This window comes from Pleurodeles waltl, chromosome 12 (genome assembly GCF_031143425.1).
Source record: "Pleurodeles waltl isolate 20211129_DDA chromosome 12, aPleWal1.hap1.20221129, whole genome shotgun sequence".
NCBI classification, from domain to species: Eukaryota; Metazoa; Chordata; class Amphibia; order Caudata; family Salamandridae; genus Pleurodeles; species Pleurodeles waltl.
In genome coordinates this window covers 629,590,059-629,611,442 of record NC_090451.1, presented here as the reverse complement: position 1 = coordinate 629,611,442, position 21,384 = coordinate 629,590,059, and the positions used below count along the sequence as shown (strand labels likewise).

The window sequence follows — 21,384 nt, the reverse complement described above, 5'->3', positions numbered from 1 at the left end:
TTAGATTTCTCAGGGAAAGCATGGTGGAACAGATCTTACCCCTTTCTCGCACTGCCACATGTCTCATACAGGCAAAGACAGAAATGGGATGAGGTTCAATAAGTTTTATTGAATCAAATGCATTTATTGTAAAAAGGCATGTACTGCGATTGTGAGGATGATAAAACATTATATAAGCAAAACAGTGACTAGGAAAGTGAAATATAGGAAAAGTCCCACCATATTGTCACAATAATGGTTTTAGAATCCCTACTTGCACTGCTACTATTTTGTACAAGAGCATGGCAGTGTAAGCCCTAATCTGCCCATCAGGCTCCCCGGAAGGAACCCATCACTCACACCTGTGGTTGTAGGTAAAGAAAAGATCTGTTGGTCTACTGTGAGTCCTCCCACATATGGGCAGAGGAGGTGTCAGATATCAGAAACTGAAAAGTCGGCATGCAGCATTCGATGGCAAGTGGCTGGAAATCCCCTCTAACTTAAAGGGGACAGTGAGGTGTATAATAATAAAACATCAGCTGCTCAGGGAAACTGTCCTGACGTGACAACACATATATTTTGGTGTATACGAATGGGGACATGATGAACGCTTTGTACCAGCAATAACTAATAAGCTTATCATAGTCAGCCGTGGAAAAACCACCGAGTAAATATGTAGTGCAAGAAAAGAATAACAAACGTCCACACGAAAGGGCAACTGATAAAATAATAAAAACAGCTTCCATTAAACAAAGCCTTTGCTAAAATAATAATAATGAATAAAATGACATGTATCTAAATGAAAGGGCACAAGCTGCAGGCCTATGCCAAAAAGGCTAAAATAATGGGCTTGTATCCTAGCTAAAGCAACCTTACAAAACCCTCCCCATTGACAGATCAAAGTGTGAAAGGTCCCTAATAAAGCCCAAAGCTGACTCACCATATTTAAATGTATGATATTAAAATCAAGCTAAAATGTATAAAATATAATAATGTCTATGTTGACAATCCAACACACCAACTTCAGGTCAAATTAAAACAGGTCCATTTAGAATTAAGAAACATGTCAAATGATAAAGCCAAATTTCAGCAATTAAAAAATAATCATGGTCTTTTAGAAAGTTGCCAATTTCATCAAGGGTAATGGAATCCAGGAAAGATCCCACAGTTGGACAAGGTGTTCATTCCATTATCTACAGCTGCTAATGCTTTCTGTAAGTTTCCTGAACTATTTGCCTTAACAGGGATGTGGCTTCTTGTTGGGAAAGTTTCTAAATTTCAATATAAACTGCATATAAGAAGCACTTTTTCTGTTTATTTCTGGGGCCGAAAGGAAAATCGTGCAAGTCTGTGTCTTCTGATAGGAGACTGAGGTCATACTTTTCCTATGCTATACGTGGTGATGATGTCAGAGTGTTGTGATGATATGTAACAAGGGTCAGGTTGGCTTGCTCTGAAACCCACTGTGGAGTTCCAATTTGTGTTCGTTGGCCACAATAACCACCCGCCAGGACCTGAAAATGTTGTGTTAATTGTTCCTTTCTTTACCTGACCATCAAGCTACTATTCAGTGACATTTATTCTTTTTTGTCAACTATTAAAGTTAGCTGGTGAGGCAATATTGGGTTCATTTATTTCCTTAATCTTTGCCAAGCCTAGACAACTAGTCTGCTGTATAGTTGTAATTTAAAAATATGATTTGTAATGGGATAAGCTTACCATCTCTGAATTTGCCAATCTTTAGTTCCCCAAACACTCTTTAGGTCAATCAGCTTCAACCAATATTCACAGCCTTCAATCACCAACTGGGAAACAAAAGAATCAGAATAAATCAATCTGGTATCAGTTAACAAAATACTTTGCATTTTCATTGGCTTCAATTTGAAATAATAAGACTCAGCATTTTTGACATTGTGCCCAGTAAAATATGAAAACTTTTCCATTTAGAACTCCCCAATGGTGGAGTCGGACAATGTTCCCATTGTGTATAATTATAAACACCTCTCAAGGTGCTGGCTTTATGTATAAAATGATGTCTGTAAGGATTGTAACAGAGCATATTGCCATAATTTGCAGTTATTTGATCAACATCTTCACTTTCAAATACAGTATAATATTCAAGCTCAGAAAGCATAGAATCCGCTGTTTATACATCCCAATCATCAGAAACTACTTCCAGTGTGATTACATCATTCTTTTAAACTTTAAACCCTTATGGTATTTGAAGCATCTGTTGGCCCTAGGATGTCAAACAATACTTTAGCCCAAACAATCCCACCAGGAAACAGTATGCCTGAAATGTTCACTAAAGACAAGCCTCTTCGGACCATTTGTGAAGACAAATATGGTGTTAGGACCTCATCCACCAGTTCAACAGCAGAATGTTCAGGAATATAATGACCATGTATCAATAAAAATCAAATGATGACAAAGCTAATCCAGAGGAGTGAGGCAAGCACGGTTAACAGGACCCACAGAAAGTTACATGGACGCATCAGACAGTTAATTCTAAGGTAAGTGAACAGCTTACGAGCTCTTGATACTGATGTTGCATAAGACGTAGAAGAATCTGGGAAAGAATCATTGACGTCCGCAAAGTATCCAAAAGCAGTTTGTGCAAAAAATGGAGCAGGTGTCGAAAAAGGGGAACTGGCAGATGTGTTCCTGTGAGTTCATAGCAAACAACTCCATCAGTTTGTGTTAAATTTGAAGAACATACTTCAGAAGTATGGATATTTCCTGTTACAGAAGATGTTACTGGAGCTAATGAAAGATAATTTTCCACCCTACCCACGCTTGGAGAAGTTTCAGCAGTGTTGGCTGAGAACGGTAGAAGATTGTTGTTTAAAACTAGTAATGGTGCATACTGGCTGGTAGTGAGAGGGGATCAGGAACTACCCAGGAATCCTCTGGATCTGCTGTATAGAATCAGCCACATGGTGTAACTTGACATTGTCAACAGAAACAAAGCGGTTTCCTTTAGAACCAGGCAGCGGTGGTAAGATGACAATTCTGCTACCGTGTATTCCCAGGACTGGAAGCAGTGCTCGATATGAAGGGACAAATTCTTTTTTCACAGCAATCTTTTCTTGGACCAGATCCCCCACTTTTGGAATACAGCCAGTCTGTGTTATCGGTGCATCCTCTATTCTCAAAGCAGCGGCACATGCAGATGGGTTTTCATCATGGAACTGCTGTAATTCCTGCAAGAGAGTGACATGTTGATTTATGTCAAAAGGTGTGTCTGCAGCCACAGCTCCAGAGCCATCAAGATCCAGGAGATACATAGGTATGCTTAACAGAACCTCATACAGGGTGTGCCATCCCAGGAACTTTCTAGGCAGATTATTAAGTGATCTTTGGACTCCATATAGGTGATTGAGCCAACTATGACCCAAACCTAGTACTCTCGCTGTTAAGGACTACTTTAAGTCCAACGTTGCCATGGTGTCCCTGAATGCCCTTGAGGCAAAGACAGGGCCTGTGTCTGATTGAAATGCTGCAATTGCATATGTCCCAATAAAGGCATGCAAACCTTTAATAACATCTCGAGCGCCAGCTGATCATTGTTGTCATATCCATAGTAATCTGGGGCAAGAGTCAACAGCGACTAAGATATATTTATATACACCATCAGGTGTTGGGGGACCACAATGGTCCAGGTACACACATTGTACTGGTTTGTTAGAAATTAGGAGGGATATCTGCGGTGGGCGCTTGATGGTGACTTCTTTTATTTGTTGACAGATGTCACGACAAAGGACATACTGTTTAGTCTGCTTATATAGACCTGGCAGCCAGTAATGTTTTTGAAATAAGGAAATAGTAGCCGTCACACTTGCATGGGGAGAAGCAACACCCTCATATGCTGCTTTTATCAACTCTGGTCTTTGTTCTTGGTTGGGGAATCACACAATCACCCACCTCTGGTACTGTTACTAAAGGGAATGTTCTGGGCACTTAGATGGTAGGAATATTTTGCAGGATATGCCTTTGGCATTGGCTTGCTGTCAGCAAAAGCTTTAACAACATCAGAGTTTCATCAATCCTTCTCATCCTGGAACGAGTAATCGCAGCAACAAAAGCTGTGACTACTGCTGATTTGGCTGGTTCATCAGCCAATGTATTGCCTGCAACATGAACTCCTACATGTTGATGACCCAATTTATGAACTAAATTGGCATTGTGAAGCATTTTTTTCAGATCTGCTACTTTCTCCCACAGTAATCTGTGCTTAATGGTATTCCCTTTTGAATCTTTGAACCGTTTTTGGTGCCAGTAATGCAGATATTCATTAAAGGACTGGACACAGTACTACAAATTACACACTATTAGCGTTAGCTGTTCAGGATCCATATGTTCCAGTGCCAATACAAGATCCTTAAGCTCTACCAATTGTGCAGAGCAGTCTCCTAGTGCTTTCAGGAAGTAATTTTCCAACCTTCATGACACCACTCACAGTTGCACAGGCTGCGGAGTACTGTTGTTTGGTGCCTACTGCAGGTTGTGATGAGCCATTGGTAAATATTAGAATTTGATACTGGCCCAGAGACAGTGTGTATATTGATACTGGGTATTCAAGCTCATATTGGAGAAATTCTTGAGTCTGGCGTTTAGGGTCAAAAACATAGTCTACATCAGTGGAATCAGAGACATTACCCATTGTATCCATTGTGGACATAATGCTTTTGCTTTTGGAATGCTAGCTTTTATAACAGTCTCAAGGGCTGGTTCGGGGGTTATGACAATAATGCACTTCCCGTGTGCCAGAGGTCTCTCTTTAATGAGAGCCATCTGAAAAGCAGTCAGAAGCAGTGGTGGCTCCTCTCTATGGGCAGAGGAGCGTTGCCCCCGCCAGAAGCAACCGCTGTAAACCCATTCACAAGGAAAGAATAATAAACCATGTTTATTATCCTTTCATTGTGAAAGGGGTGGGGCCTTGTGGGGTGACCTGGACAAGGGGAGTGCACTGTGCACTCCCCTCAGCGTGCATGTGTGTTTGGCTGGCTGTCTTGGGCCGGCGGCTCCCAGTCTGTCTGGGAGCGCCCTGGCTGGGCACTCACAGCCAATCCTGACGCTGCATTGAGCAGCATCAGGATTGTTACACGGCAGGCTGGGAGCCTGTGCCTGAAGCCTGCAGCAGAAGAGCAGTGTGATGGCGGCAGCGCGTCGTGGAAGGTAAGTGCATTTTTCTTTTATTAATTTCCCCCAAACCCTCCCCCTGCACCGGCCCGCCCTCTTTATAACCTGCGAGCTGCGAATGGTCAGAAGTTTTTCAGTGGGAACAAAGCATTGTTCAGCTCTAGAGTACAGGTGTGATTTATATGCTATAGGTATGGTATTAACTTAATTGAATGTTACATAGGTGAATCCGATGGTACCAGCAGTTACTCTGATGACCAAGTTTGTTTTATCACATGTGCGTAAGTGTTTTTCTTCAAGTATGTCCTGCTGCAATGCTCACGGAATGCGTGTGTATGAGTGTCCAGTATTTACTTTAAAAGTCTGACGTATTAAATCATATAATGGTTTTATGCATTGTGCATAGTCTGGGATGTAAGATCTGCCAAAGGTGAAAAAGCCCATTAATGATTGCAGGATTGTAATGGTGTTTGGTGGTTGCAATTGTGCACATTTTTCTAGAAAGGGGGATGCCAGGCTCTTTCCTTCATCTGATAACTCACATCCCAAAAACAAGATACTGAGAAAGGCAATTTTAGTTTTTCTGAAATAAAATTTGTAGCCCATTTTGGCAAATCCCCCCACAATGTGGTCTACCCGTCTTTTATGTTTCATGAGATCATCATCTGTAAGGTAGAAATCATCTACACAGGACAATGCCTCTGGGTCAATGTTGTGTAAAATGGATGTTACATGTGCTGAGAGGGAACCTGTAAAACTTTCTTTGCAAGCCTAATGTGCTGAATGAGGTTAAATCCCTACTTTCAGGAGCAATTTTTTGGCAGACGATCCCACTGGAAATATCCAAGGTTGTTTTCGTTTTTTTGTGCACTATATTGGTAATGAGTGCTGTGCTGTGTGCATTTTGATTAGAAAATGTGTGTGTATGACTTTAAGTGTCTGTAATCTAAGAATATTCTATATGGATGGTTCGGCATATCTACAGAAAACAAGGGGTTGTTCATTGGTGAGACACAAGGCTCAATTACACGCTGGTACTCAACTTAGCCTCATGCTTTAAGGGATACTGAGGTTGAGGCTGTGCTTGTGACCTAATAAGTATTAAGGGTGGGGAGAGTCTCTGTCCCATCCCACATAGTTGCGATACAGCTCAGGGGCATGTGCCAATGCTCAAGCTGAAGCCTAAGCTTCCCTTAACTCTACAGGAACCAGGAGCAAGAAAGATGGAATAATGACATCTTGCCCTAGTGGAAGTTTACAAACAAATTCTGGTGGCCAGTCTTTTTCAGCCAGGAGGATATCATAATTTGTATTAGAAATTTGGAACATTGGCAGCTCCATTGCAAAGAATGGAGTGCTCCGGGCTTTTACTGGCTGGTAAAAGCCCGGAGCACCAACATTCCAATCTTCTTTGTTCACAGCAACAGCTGTGAACAAAGCCTCATGGAGCCTGAGGGGATTTTAATCCCCACCGGTTCCGTGAAGCCTTTGTTTTATTTATGAGAACATTCTGTCCTCTAATGGTAGAATGTTCTAATAGCCTTAGAACCCGCCGTAGCGGGCTCTACCAGCTATTAAAGGCCCTCTCCCTTCGGCTCGGGCCTTTAACGCAGGAGCGGGCCTTTAATAGCTGATAGAGCCCGCTACGGCGGGTTCTAAGGCTATAGTAAACCTCTCCCAAAAATACTGCTTTAATTGTGCGCTCAATGTCTCCTATTTGTATTTTTATTTCATAAACCCTGTCTGGGGGGGGGGAGATGCGCCTGTCCTCTGCTTCAACTTAGTTGCTGTCACATCCAGAAGCTCCTGAAGATTCCGGTGAACTATTGTGACGTCTGCCGTGCTGTCTAGCAGAGTCAGTGCCCAATTCCTGTTCCTCAGTAGAGTTCTCATTATGTGCAGCAATTCTAGCCAAAATTGCAGCCCCCTTTTTCTGTTTTCTGTTGGGTACATTTCTCTTCCTTTTTTTATGGAAAGGTCTGAGACACATTTTAACTCTTTTTGTTGCTCGGAACGCCTACCTCTCTTACTTCATTTATACGGTAAGATCTGGAAAGAGCGATATTGACGTGTATCTGCATATTGATATCTATCAGGAGTTTTCAAACTATTTCGATTTCTTAGGTTGTAACATTTCTCGGAGGTCTCCAGACGCAGAGATTCTCCTCTTTGTTTTGCATTATCTTTATTTTGTTTTTGTTTATCCCAGCGTTTTTTAGAACCCTCTGCTTGGTAGAATACTTATTGGATTTACCCTGTAGTTGTGGTTTACCTAGTCTGGCCCCCACACTATCCCGACCTATTCTTGAACAGGTTTCGGCAATAACCTTGGTAGCATGCACTCCTCATCCTATGCAGGAACATCCTGGAGCCACTGTTGTACTGCCAGAGCTACTGCTTACTCTTCAGGATTATTTAATAATATTGAGGATACCAAGGCAAATTGCTAGTTAACTGCATCCTTAGGTCTAGGAGGCCCCATATTCATCTTGAATTTGTTTAAACACTTCCAGAAGATATGCAAGTATCGGTGTACAGTGTGCGGTAGTATAGAGTGCAGCGAATACTGAACCCCATTTATTACAGTTATCCACTGAGGGAACCATCCCGAATGGCAAGCACATTGTGAGAATTCGGTTTATCTTGGACTTCCGTATGGGGAAACACTGTTCCAAAGCGCTTATTTTTTGTGCTAACCAAAATGGAATTTCTTCGTGTTTGGTGGGTACCTTACCCATGATCAAATGAACTACGGCAGGATTAATGCCAGCCGTTACCAGGTGTGGTTGCGCACGAGTAGCCTTCGCTGGGACAGTATTTAATGTGTGCATTAGAAACTCTATTAAGCGTCTTTATATTTGTATTAAATCATTATATAAGTGGTGCACTTCTGCTACCGCCATCATATCAACATAATGGTGTGGTGTATATGTTGCCAGCTGTGGAAAATGTAGGACCTTCATTGGTCCAAGGACCTGGTCTAACAATATGTGCAACATCTGATAGGGCGCCATCAAACCAATTTTGGTGTTCTTGATAAGACAAAGGTAGTTCTAAATATGCTCTATATTGTGTGTTAGCAGGAGTGTATTTATAAAAGGTGTGCGAGTTGCATTCAACTGCTGGAAAAGTGACCCAAGAATAAAAAGTCCAGTTCTCTATGCTGGATTTGTCTCAACTACAAATGTAACTGCTCCTCCCTCCTCTGTTAGGCCATTATTTATTAAATGGTTTGTGAGGGGAGCCTCATGTTTCCTGCAATTACAACCCGTTGGGGTTCCATCACATTTCAATATTTGAAAGTTGTACGGTTCAGAGATAGGGACACCAACTGGGGATTTTATCCTTGTAGAAAACTGGCCCCCTATGTAGTGTGCAAAGCTAGGCAAACTGTGCAGTGGGTCCAGGCAACCACACATTGGTTCACAGAGGGAAAAACTAGACCTAATGTTCTAACTTTTATGGTAGCTTGGTCGAGCAGTTAGGCTAAGCTTGGAGAAGTGCAAAGCATTTGTTGTACTCACAGTATCAATAAATCAAGACACATGACACACATTCAAAAGAATAATTTGAGACTGATTTACAAAAATACTTCAGGTTTTTATAAACTTTTAAAGACCAAGATCATACAGATCAGGTACGTGCTTTTTGAGTTATGAATTTTTAAAGCTTTAATGAAGTTAGTCTTTTTGTTCATAATTATGCACCAAAGGAATCGATGGGGAAATATTTGGAAAATTCACAGTAAATTAGGCAATGCGTTTACCAGTGTCTCCGTTTGCAGGTACGTTGAGGTGGTCGTTGGGTACCCTGGACCAGCTAGAGAAGTTCGGGCGACTCCCAGTTCCAGCTGGAGCAGCTGCAGTAAGTTGGTGGAGCTGATGCCAGGCCACTGCAGGGGACCAATTAGAATGGCACTGCACAGGCAGACTTGAAGGTAAGTCCGGCGGGTCCCCTTGGGGTGTTGAGGTCACAGGGGGTGGGGGACCCTTAAGGCACAGCTGGATTTTCGGTGCAGGGCACAGGGCAGACAGGTGTTGAGCAAATCAGTTAGTCAGGAGCAAAGGTGCCCTTGGAAGCAGGAGGTAGGTCACTTTGAGGGTCGTTTGCAGGTCAGCAGGGGCACTCTGGTGGGAGGTCTATGTGGTTCCTGAAGTTCCTCGACTGAGTCTTCCGCCTGCTCCTTTTTCAGTCCGGAATGGACTGTCTTTCTGGGTGTCTGACATCAGGCGACCAGTACCTAGGGCTATTGCACGGTCTGGCCACTGAAGGTTGCAGTGCCAGCAAATTTGGTACACCGGCAGGGTCTGTCCTCATGGTCTGATGGATGAAGTTTGGTCCGGCTGCGGCATCCGGTTCCTTGGTCAGCATCCAGTCAGTGAAGTGGCTTTCACTGGGTCTTTGGTTCCTTGATGTTGCAGATTGAGGGAGATCTTTGGCGACTTCTGAAGAGTGAAAGACACCTGGCAGTTTACAGAGTCCGTCTGACATCCAAGCAACCTCCAGCAGCTATTGTCAAGCCCTGGGTGCAGCAGGCAGGCAGGGTTTGGCACATTTTCTTGGTGAAGCAGGACTTCAGTTCTCGAGCCTTGGGTCTTCTTTGCTGCTGGTCTTCTTTTGTCCTTAGAATCTGATTTCTTGGTTTAAGGATGGCCACTAAATACTGTATTTAGTGGGCGGTTTAGGAAGTACCTAGTAGTGGCAATGGGTCATCTACCTTAGGGTGGCTACACCCTCTAAGTGACCATTTCCTGTGGGCAGAGGTCACTTCCCTACACATGATTGGCTAATTTACGTCCATGCAAGATGGAGGAAAATGAAATGGAGAGGTCACGTCGCATGCAACAACTTATGGGTGGTGCAAGCCAGGAATGACCACTCCTTCTGTCCTTTGGTTTCCCACCGATACTCCCGCCAAAAATTGAAAGTTTGCAACAGAGACATCCATCTGCTCCTAGCAGCAAGACTGGAGGTTGAGTTTCAAGGGCAGTAAGCCCTTTAGAGCTCCCTAGCAGGGCAGTGCACATTTCTGATGGAGGGGGTGTTAGCAAAGTAATGTGACTCCTGTTATGGTAACAAGAATACTGGATTTGGGCAGCAGCACCCCCATGCGCAGGGAACTGAATCTGATCCTACGCTGTGTGACAGCTGCCAGCCTAATCCTACTGGCCAGCTAGCAGCACCTCACCAGGACCCAAGGGTAAAGGTAATTTGTGTCCGCCCTTTGCATGATGTCTTAGATTTCTCAGGGAAATCATGGTGGAACAGATCTTACCTCTTTCTCTCAGTCACACATGTCTCATTCAGGCAAAGACAAACAGAAGCAGGGCTAGGTTCAGTAAGTTTTACTGAATCAACTGCATTCTATGTAAAAAAAAGGCATGTATTGCGATTATGGGGATAAAACATAATGAAAGCAAAACAGTGACTATGAACGTGAAACATAGGAAAACTCCCACCATAATGTCACAGTAAGGGTTTTAGAATCCCTACCTGCACTACTAATATCCCATCAGGCCCCATGGAAGGAACCCGTCCGTACCTGTGGTTGTAGGTAAAGAAAAGGTCTATTGGCCTACTGCAAGTCCTCGCATATACAGGCAGATAAGGCATCAGATTTTGGCACAAACTGCAAAGTCGGTGTGCAGCATTCAATGACAACTGGCTGGAAATCCCCTCTAACGTAAAGGGGCAGTCAGGTGTTTTATAATATAACATCAGATGTTCTGATGAACTTCCCTGATATGACAACACATATATTTTGGTGTATAAGTGTTGGGGACATGATGAGTGCTTTGTACTGGCAGTAACTAATAAGGTTATCATAGTCAGCCTTGGAGAAAGTACAGAGTGAATATTTCATGCAAGAAAAGAATGACAAAAGTCTACGCGAAAGAGCAACTAAGAAAGTAATAAAAACAGCTTCCACTAAACGAAACCTTTGCTAAAATACAAATGAACAAAATGCCATGTATCTAGATGTAAAAGCAGAAACTGCAGGCCTAAGCCAACAAAGGCTACTATAATGTGCTTGTGTCCTAACTAAAGCAACCTTACGATTGGTTGGTTCCTGTATCGGACCCGCACTTCCATAGTGGTCGACCTGACTTTTCAGATATGACCCTTTCTGGTGCAACCAGCTAGCCCTGCTTGACGCTTTATGTTTCTAAGCACTAAAGTTTCATTTCTTTTTTAAAAATTCATATCTTGACTTGCCCTTATTAGATTTTTGTCATTTAGGTCTTGTTTTGCTCATTAAATTAAGCTCTATGTTTCTAACCTGGTGGTGATCATTTGTGTGTGGTATTTTCACTGTTTTATGTGTTGCACAAACACTTTACACATTGCCTCCTAAGTTAAGCCTGCCTGCTCTGTGCCAAGCCACCAGAGGGTGAGTACAGGTTAATCTATGGAGTGTAAATGATTTACACTGACTAGGATTGTGGTCCCTACTTGAACATGGTGCATACCTCTGCCATCTAGAGACCCAATCTCTAACATAACTTAATAATTTCCTCATACCACTTTGCAGGATCTTCTCACAATTTTGGAAAATTAGGCATAAATGCATACAAATCAGCCCTTGTCCATGGGATATGCACACAATTCCTTCCATGAACTTCCCTTAAAGGAAACTCTGTCACCAAATGTGTCCCTGGTTCTAAATTGCTTGCAATATTTCTTGTCTTTCCCTCAATCTGTTTTATTTTATTTTTATTTGCTATCCCTTTCTTCTGTTTCTCTCGATATTTCTTTTTGTCAATCAAATCTTGCTTTTCCTCTATTAAATCTTTAAAATGAACCCTTAAAGTAATCAGGCCCTTTTCTTTGATCTCATCATATGTCAACTCCATTTTATCTTTTTGTTTCACATTTTTCATTTTGCCTATGTCAATTTCTAATTCATCAGCACTCCTTCCAATTTACCATGCACTTCATTAGCAAATCGAATGCTTCTTTAATCAAATAATACATCATTTAATTAGGATTAAAATTAAATAGACTGTTCAAATCCACATTCCCTTGTAGAATTTCACCAAACTCTGCTTTTAAAATTCCAATACAAGTTTCTTTAGGAGATGGCCCTACTGTCACTGCTCTCACATGAGTGATCTGTACTGGATCCTCCTGAACCCCACTTCTGTTTTTATTAGGCATTGCCACTTTGGCTGTAACCACTGTTGGGGCAATTGGTATGACTCCTGTAGAAGCTTTACCATTCCCCTATCTCCCACAGAATCCCTATGAAACCCTAAACAGCCTGGGTTGCCTCCACTGATATATTAACAGGGATGTGGAATTCCTATCGCCTGACGCCCGGGACATCTTGTTTGGGGTCAAGGGCAACAAGTTTTTATGTTTACTTTGTCCTTGGGACAAGTAGGCCCAACCCCCTGCAGCACAAACCCTTTGGCTGCCTGTTTACAGAGAGTGGAACTCTCTGCAGTTGAGGTAATGTGTTTCCAAAAGATAATGCTGTTCGAACTTGTATTTATGGTTCATTATTTGAAAGCCTTCATTATTAGGGTGCGTGCTGTAAATAAATGTTTTAAGGTCACACTTCACTACTGACGTTGGTTCCAGTACAAAAAAAAAAACGTGTACACACATGTTTGAAAAGTTTAGGCTAAGAGGCTAAGTATAATGCTCCCAGAATGCTCTCTGATTATATGCAAATGAAGTGTCATTTAGTAAAATGTGTTGATGCATGCTAGTATTTCCCAAAAATATTTCTAATGGAAAATCAGTGTAACCATTTTCAACAAGATTATGGGAAGCATGAAAATAAACAAACACTGACAAAGCCAACTGATCTGACATATTTTTATAAGTCTTTTAGTTTCATCAATGCGTGTCTTGTTTTGACATGGCTTTTGTAACATTTTATTGTTGTGGGAGCTACCAGGCCCTCAACATTGTAACAAACATTGGCAAAACCCCCCCAAAAAGTTTTTGAACTCTTAAAGCACACGTTGCCACCAGCGGCAAAACAAAGGCCCGCAGCCGCCCTCCAGGGGGCCCCTTCAGCACAGCACCTGCCCTGAGTGAGTCTGGAGAGGGGGCTCCTCCATGTTCTTTGCAAAGGGGCACCCTCCAGTTTCGTTACGTCACTGATTGCCACTGTAGTTCCTGACACTGAACAAAACTACTTTGTGTGCCAATATGCTCCTTGTGGAAGAGCAGAATGCGATCACTCACAGTAAAGCCAGCCGAAAGAGAGAGAAATAGAAGTTTAATAAAAACAAAATGTCTTTGTTAACACCAGACCTAATTAGGGACAAAGACCCACATGTAGGTAGCTTTTTGCATGTCGCAAACAGCGACTTTCGCTGTTTACGACGTGCAAAAAGCACATTGCGATGCACAAACCCAGTTTTGCGATTCAGTAACCTGGTTACCGAATCACAAAACGGGTTTCGACTCGCAATTAGTAAGGGGTGTTCCCTTCCTAATTGCAACTCGCAGTGCAATGTAGGATTGTTTTGTGACCGCGAACGCGGGCGCAAACCAATCGCAGTTTGCACCCATTTCAAATGGGTGCTAACACTTTTGCAAAAGGGAAGGGATCCCCATGGGACCCCTTCCCCCATTGTGAATGTCACTGTAAACATATTTACGCGGACCACTGCCTGCTCTGAAAAAATGAAACGAAAACGTTTCATTTTTCGTTTTTGTTATGCATCTCGTTTTCCTTTTAAGGAAAACGGGCTGCATTACAAAAAAACCTGCTTTATTGAAAAGCAGTCACAGACATGGTGGTCTGCTGTCTCCAGCAGGCCACCATTCGCGAGGGGGTCGCAAATTGCGACCCACCTCATGATTATTCATGATGTGGGCATTTGCGAAGCCCTTGCGAATCACTGATGGTGTCAAGGACACCATCCTACATTCGGATTTGCGACTCGCAATTTGCAGGTCACAAATCTGAACCTACCTACTTGTGCCCCCAAATTCTTAAAGAAAGTCACAAAAGTGCACCCATGGTATATGTCGTACCCCTATAAAATATTTGTGAACTGTATTTTAGCATGGGTAAATACGATGTGTAGATTTGCTCATGTGAAAATCTATTGAGCATTTGCAAGTTCATTTTCCCTCCAGCCACTTTCTTCCCAACCCTGGAAGAAGTTCTAATTCTGCCATTGTCAGGAGTAAATGTCCAACCTTTCTTATTATGGGAAAATATTAGAGAGAAACTGGTAAAAATCTTTAAAACATGCAGGTTAGTAGGTTTGCAGACTCAAAGGCATTCCAGCCCTGGAACTATTGCTTACTGCTTCCTCCAGCCCCAGTATGTAGATCTGCAGAAAGGTGGCAAAATAAGGAAATTGCTACAGTAGGGATTGAAACTCCAAGTATTCAAGCCCTACTATGGTAGTAGCCCTGGGATAATCAGAGAGGCTATTAATTGCTGCCATAATTTGTCGCCACACTACATGGCACCAAAGGGACAAGTAGATCTTTTTACAGGACAAGTAGATTTGAGAAGCAACCTGTCCCCTGGACAAGAAGATATTTTAATAAATTCCACACCCCTGAATATTAATAAATGAAGGATGTCTTGAATTCAACAACTCACTTACAATTTGGTCATCATCTTCTAGCTCTTTATTATTCATTTTATTTTGCTCTTTATCCTGTTCTTTTCCAGTAGCTATCGCAGGAAAGGTCTTTACACATTCATCATATTTTCTCTCCAACCCCTCTTTTGATGATGTAATTATTTTTAACTGACTCCTGAATGACTTTTTATAGTCCTATCTTTCTTTTCCCTCTCCTTCACAGTCGCCATGCAATCCCATTCATTAAGTACCTCAAACTGTGTGCTTCTAGAGAATGGCTTCACATCATGCATGACAATACCTGACGTCCTTCATCATTTCATATGCTGGCGATTCTTTGGTCAGCAATTTTTGACCCTCTATAAGTATATCATCCTTAGCTTTGGGCTTCGTGAATACACACCCATGATTTACATAAAAAACCTCATAAGAAACTCAAAGTCACAATAAAATACTATAACCATAGTGAACAGCAACCTGTAACAGAGAGAGATTGATGCGGTTTTGCTTTCAAAATAAAATGCTCACAAAAAATGCATCTTCGAAAAAAAACATTTTGCTAAACTACTATAAACTTTTAAATACCATATCTTTGAACCATCATTTAGAATGTGCAGATGCATGCTAGTATTTCCCAATCAATATTCATAATGGAACGTCAGTGTAACTAGTTTCAACAAGATTATGGGAAATATAAACATAAACAATCACTGGCAAAGCCGATCGGTCAAACATTGGTGGTCACTCTTTTGGTTTTGTCAATACGTGTCTTGTTTTGACATGGCTTTGGTAAAACTTTATTGTTGTGGGAGCTGCTGGGCCCTACCATTGTAACAATACCATTGCTATTTCCATAAGACAAACTTTCTTAGAGCGTGAATGCTGCATTGTGGGGCACTGTGGCCCTGTGTGTGTAAATGGAAACAGCAATTGCAGAGACAGTATATATCTATTATCCCGTGGGAACACAGCCTGGAAAAAGTCCTAGGCTTTCATGCCATTATCCTAGGCTTTCATGCCATTACAGGGCGAAACATGGGTTTGCTATAACAATGCAATTTTGGAACAATAATGAACACTAAACTAGGACTATACTCGTGTATGGATTGAATCCTTTCTTCATATAATACGACTGCCAGGATAATCCTTTTTGGGAAGAACCGTATGACTACAAAATCCTTGGAGGACACACACATGTGCCCCTTGTACTGAACAAAACTAGTTTGTGTGCCAATATGCTCCTTGTGAAAGAGGAGATTGTGTTCATAGTAATGTAACATGGATTAGCGATCTATATACAAGATCCCGGTGAGGGTATGCAGGCGCTAAATAGGAGCGGGTACTGAAAGTAGGATCAGTCAAAGTCAAGATAGTCGATAGATGGTTTAATAAAACAAAAGGTCTTGGTAAACGTCAGACATAATTAGGGGCCCAATTCTTAAAGAAAGTCACAAAAGTGCACATGTGGAATATGTCTTTGCATTACTGCAGATTTGTGTATTTCATTAATTCAAAAGAATTTACAGAACTAGATCAGGAAATCATACTCCTAGAAAATATTTGTGAACGGTATTCTAGCACGAGCAAATATGCAGGTTTAGATTTACTCATGTGAAAATCTGTTCAGCATTTACAAGTTCACTTACCCTTTAAACACTTTTTCCCTACCCTGGAGGAAGTTTTACTTCTGCCCTTTCTCAGGCATAAATTTCCAACCTTTTCTGTATGGGAAAGAATTAGAGAAGAGCTGGTGAAAACCCTTAAAACATGCAGGTTTGTATGTTTTCACAGACTCAAAAGGGCATTCCAACCTGGGAACTATTGCTTACTGCTACCTCCCGCCCCAATATGTAGATCTGTGGAAAGGTGGCAAAGTAAGGACATTTTTAGTATTCAGGCCCTACTATAGTGTTAGCCCTGGCTTAATCAGTGAGGCTAATATCAGAGCTCTTATATAATGATACTGCTGCCATAATTTGTCGCTGCACTACTTGGCACCAAAGGAACAAGTAGATTTTTTTTTTTTACAGGACAAGAAGATTTATGAAGCAATCTGTCCCATGGACAAGTACGTATCTTATTGCATACCACACCCCAGTTTCTGAACCCCAATATCTTATGCAACAAAATGTTTCCTTGGGCACTTCGCTCCTTTGGTCTCTTGTTGATCTAACGGCAAGAAACTACCCTCCTCATCAATGACTCAATGTTAGCAGAGTAAAATTAAAAATATAGTCTGATACTGTTTAATAACTAAGCTCTAGATCAAAATAAAGTTTATTACAAAAATGTTAACATAAGCGGCACAGACAATTGCACTGTTTGATATGAAGGCTTGGATACAGAAAACAATACAGAATCATAAAAACATAACAAAATCCCAACTTAGGCAATTAAATCTCTCAAGATTCTAAGTGTCAAACCCATACATGGTACTGACAGCATCCTAAGTGAGGACAAGATACTCTCAAAATAATTAAACAGAGTCTCAGGAGGGAAAGGAGAAGCCGTCCACTAATTTTCAAAACCAGAGGTTTTTAAAAACAATCTATGCCTAATATTTACCAAAACTACATGTTTAGCATGGTATCATCTTGGTTAGATTGTATTGGTAAATTAATAACAACTTCATATTATTTAAAACATCTTAACACTAATCAATTATCTAAGGTAAGAGAAATCTTAATTTGTTCCCTCAGCTACTGCACTCCAGATATATAAAACATATTATGAAACATTTCTCAAACAATATGTCATAGAATTATGTCCTTCTGCATGCCCACATTAGAACTTCCCACCAGAAATCGTTCAGAATGATACATCAGGTACACAATGGAAAGTTTAATTCACAATCCATGTTTTCCAATACAATTTACCCTTTTGCATCAGAGCCCTGTGTGCTCTTTGGAAACTGTGGAGAAAGAAGGCTTGAAGCAGTCTGGTCAATGATTGGGAGGGAGGATGAGCAGGAGCAAGATAAGCAGAACAGTAGAAACTGCATCCATTTTAAAATAAATTGTGTCTCGCATGAAAATGTGGCATAACTATACTAAATTATTGATCACACTTCTAAATAAAAAAATTAAAACGTTTTAAGTGCAACATCATTAGTCATATGTTACAACATGAGCATCATTAAAATCCCTTATTAGCATGAATCATTTGTCACCCACAATTGCACTTTAAAAAAACTCTACACTATCTTTGAGCCTGTCCTTAAGTCCCTGTTTGACCTACTGTCTCTTTCTTCAAACTTCAAACAAGCTCCAGAGTTCTCAGTCTGCCCTGAGCTCCCAACCGCTTACCTCACCTGTAGTGCTGTTGGGGCCCTCAGGCCTACTATCTACCCAGGACAAGAATCACTGTCGGCCCTGTAGACTTATCTGGCTTGACAAGTACAACCTTTCCCACTTCCCAGTCATTCAGAGGTTTGGCCCAATGCAAAATCCCTTTGGCCACAGTGCGTAACACACTTGCTGTGCCATGCAGAATATTTCTCGGGTAAATCCTACAGCAACCAAGAATCCTTACATTTCTGGCAACAACAGAGACTGCAGGACTCGATTTTCTCAGGATGGTCAGTCTCCTTTCTATATGTAGCAGGACCCAATGGGCTATGACCAGGTGGACCTTGGAGTCTTCCTGGACATCTGCCTAGGCCTCTCCTTGCCAGACCTCTCCTCCTCTGGAGGGACATCCTCCATGGGTTTCCCTCACCTCCACTCCCTTGAGTCTGTGCCCTACTGGTTCTTGACTCAAATCAGGTTCTCTTCTGTCCATAGCAAATAATGTGGGATGCCAACTAGAATCCTCAGCACTAGGCTCAGAATGTAATCTGTCACTGGGTTTCTTTTGTTTTCTCTGTACAATTTGAAACATTCAGGACATACAACTTCGGTCACTCCTGGTCGACCTCCAAAAACACTTCCAGAAACAAGATCATTTCCCAAGCAACACCCCTCAGGAGGATATTATGGGAAGCTCACAAACTAATCTACCACTCTGTCCACCATCTGCAAGCTTAGTTCACGGAGTTATGTGCCATGCCAGGACCATAAAACATCTGTGTTACGAACAAGGGTCAGGAATCTGTAGTCCTCCATGGTCTTCCTGGTCTATATGTGGAACATGGCAGTCTAGGTCTGTAAGACTCTTCACACCCACATCATGCGACCATAAAGACTGCAGAGAAAACACCTTTTCCTTGACTTACTCCTGTGCATTCGTGCCTGTCTGTCTTTGGCCCTAACAATATAACACATCCCACTTGGGATTCTCTTCCCCTACTGGGAACCCATGGAATTATTATGGCCTTTACCAATAAGATTTGGGTCCCTGTACAGAGAATGCTCTTTCTTAGCTGATATGGAACTGAGGCTCCAACTTCATCTTTTCCTTGCTGGCAGACTGTTCAGCAAGCTTTGTCTGAGTGGAGCACAGCACTCATCCCTCAGATGTTCAGCTAATACTGATTAAGAAAAAGAAGTACACGCTCTCATTTTGATCCACTGATTAACATATCTGCTTCCTTCTCTTTACCAGGCACACACAGTTGCCTTCTCCCTTCTCATGTATTCCTTTTTGGCACTCCATCTGGCCCACCGGAATGTGCTTGCTAACATTTTCAAATATTCTGCAGTTTAATCCTACATCCAAGGTTCCAGTGTGGACTGCCATTTTTCATTTTATGAGCAGTTAATGTTTTTTAAAAAGTACTCATTAAATATCAAACAACCTCACCAAAATCAGAATTTTGTGATCTGCACCCACCACTTACCACCAATGGTAGGAACTACTTGTACAGACAGTCCCTTGGCAACCAGGGGTTACTGGGCGTCAACTGTGTCAATTAGAGCCTTTTACCTCCAATATAATAGGGGTCACTGTAGTAGTGGTACCTAAACTGAGTACCTAGTGTTTACATTTGGTACTTGACTCACAAGATTTTGAGGCAGAAACCAAAGGAAGGTAGTGATGGATACATGTATAAGTCAGTAGAGAGACAACTAGCACTCAACGCTAACAATACAGACATGTTTTTCACCTCAAAAGAAAAAAGCACTTTATTCTACACAAAGCTAAACCCAACACAGAAAATATATCAATAAGAAAAAGGAAACATCAGGCCACTCACAATTCGGAGTTAGACAGACCTAACTCTGAGATGCTGTCACTACTGCAGTAAGTTATTTACGCCCCTGTAATTGTTGCTGTGTTGTACTGTGGGAAATTAAGTCCACTTCTGCCACTTTTCATTAATTAGGGGGTTTCGGCCTTGCCCACTTCAACATACTTTGGGATGGCCAGGATCTCATGTATTTCTGGGATGCTCTAATGCAGTGTGGTCACAACAAGTCAATGACAGAGTGCATTCTACACAATGAAAACACTGAATCGCATATTTCTATACCTTTGATGCCAACAAAAACTACATGGTTTCCTCACACTTGTCATCTTCAAGCTTGAGTATGCCAAACACCTATATCTTGGCGCACCTAGCTTTGTCATACGCAAAACGCAACTAATCCAAAATTCTCCAGTAAGACTCCTTCTCTGTCTACGCCCAGAACAAGGCATAACTCTAGTTCTACAATCATTCCAGATGCTACCTATTCCACAGAGCCTCCCAAGGAACAGGACAACCATATCTACAAGTTCAATTTAAGCAACACAAACAGAATAGGACACTGTGCTCCAGACCTGCACCACAGATCATCATACCATCTTACCATAAGTAATCAATAGGAGGCACTGCTTTGTCAGTACAAGCCACCAAGCCCTGGAAATGTTGCCTGCTGATATTTGAAGTATTCAGAAGCATATACACTTCAAGACACACTTGAAAACATGGCTATTTCCAAGATATCTGTAATCGTCCCACAACTCTAGAATAGAACCCAGAATTGTAATCACACCTTTAAGTAAAATCTACAGTTTACACCCCACAGATATGGAACAAATGAACAAACACCCTATTTTTTATACTGAGATAAGCTATGAAGGGCTGACACCTATGGTTAGACTGAGTACTATATAGTAGAGTCATTTCAAGCACAACCCTTATAGCCCATGCTATCACTGATACCACAATATTCAGTGGTCAGCAACCAACTATAGCTTAATTCTCTTACACCATATAAGACGTATCAGCTTCAGGTCTCGTCCATCACCCTGTACTAGCCAATAACCCAGTAATCACTAACCGAACAGGCATGGAAAAACTGAAGAGATCTGTCATGTAAGGGGTAATACGCACTATATGAATGCTACAATTTAATGTAACAGCAGCTATCTGGCACAAATGAAACAATGCTGGCGGACTGCCTCTCCTCATGGACACAGTCAAAGGTCTCTACAACCCTTCCAGGAAGCCATGGCAGCTTAAGGAGAGATTCTGACAAAATGTGGGAAAAGAGCCCACCCCAAAGCAGCGACAATCCTCTGGGCAGAGAGAGGGAGTCATCAAAAGCAGCCAAGTCTTCCTCTAACTCTTTTAAAAGATGGAGAGTCACATTTTCAGACACTTCAGAATCTGATGGAGCGGGTGGTTCGAACAGACACGATCTCCCTAGGGCAGGAAGGTCATATACTACACAGGATACAAACACTTTTTTAGAGTACCGGAGGGGCAGGAACAGCCCCCGAGAAGACAACAGAACAGAGGAAGAGGGAGGTTCCATTGTCAGATGGACCAGTCCCA

General features: G+C 41.8%; 1 long non-coding RNA gene across 1 annotated transcript in view; it reads right to left on the bottom strand.

The window, feature by feature from the left end:
- LOC138267646 (uncharacterized) overlaps window positions 1-21,384 on the bottom strand; it is a 198,931-nt gene that overhangs the window by 110,370 nt on the left and 67,177 nt on the right. The window contains exon 3 of the long non-coding RNA XR_011199836.1: window positions 1,699-1,784. This is a non-coding gene — a long non-coding RNA (uncharacterized lncRNA). The remainder of the gene's footprint in view (window positions 1-1,698; window positions 1,785-21,384) is intronic.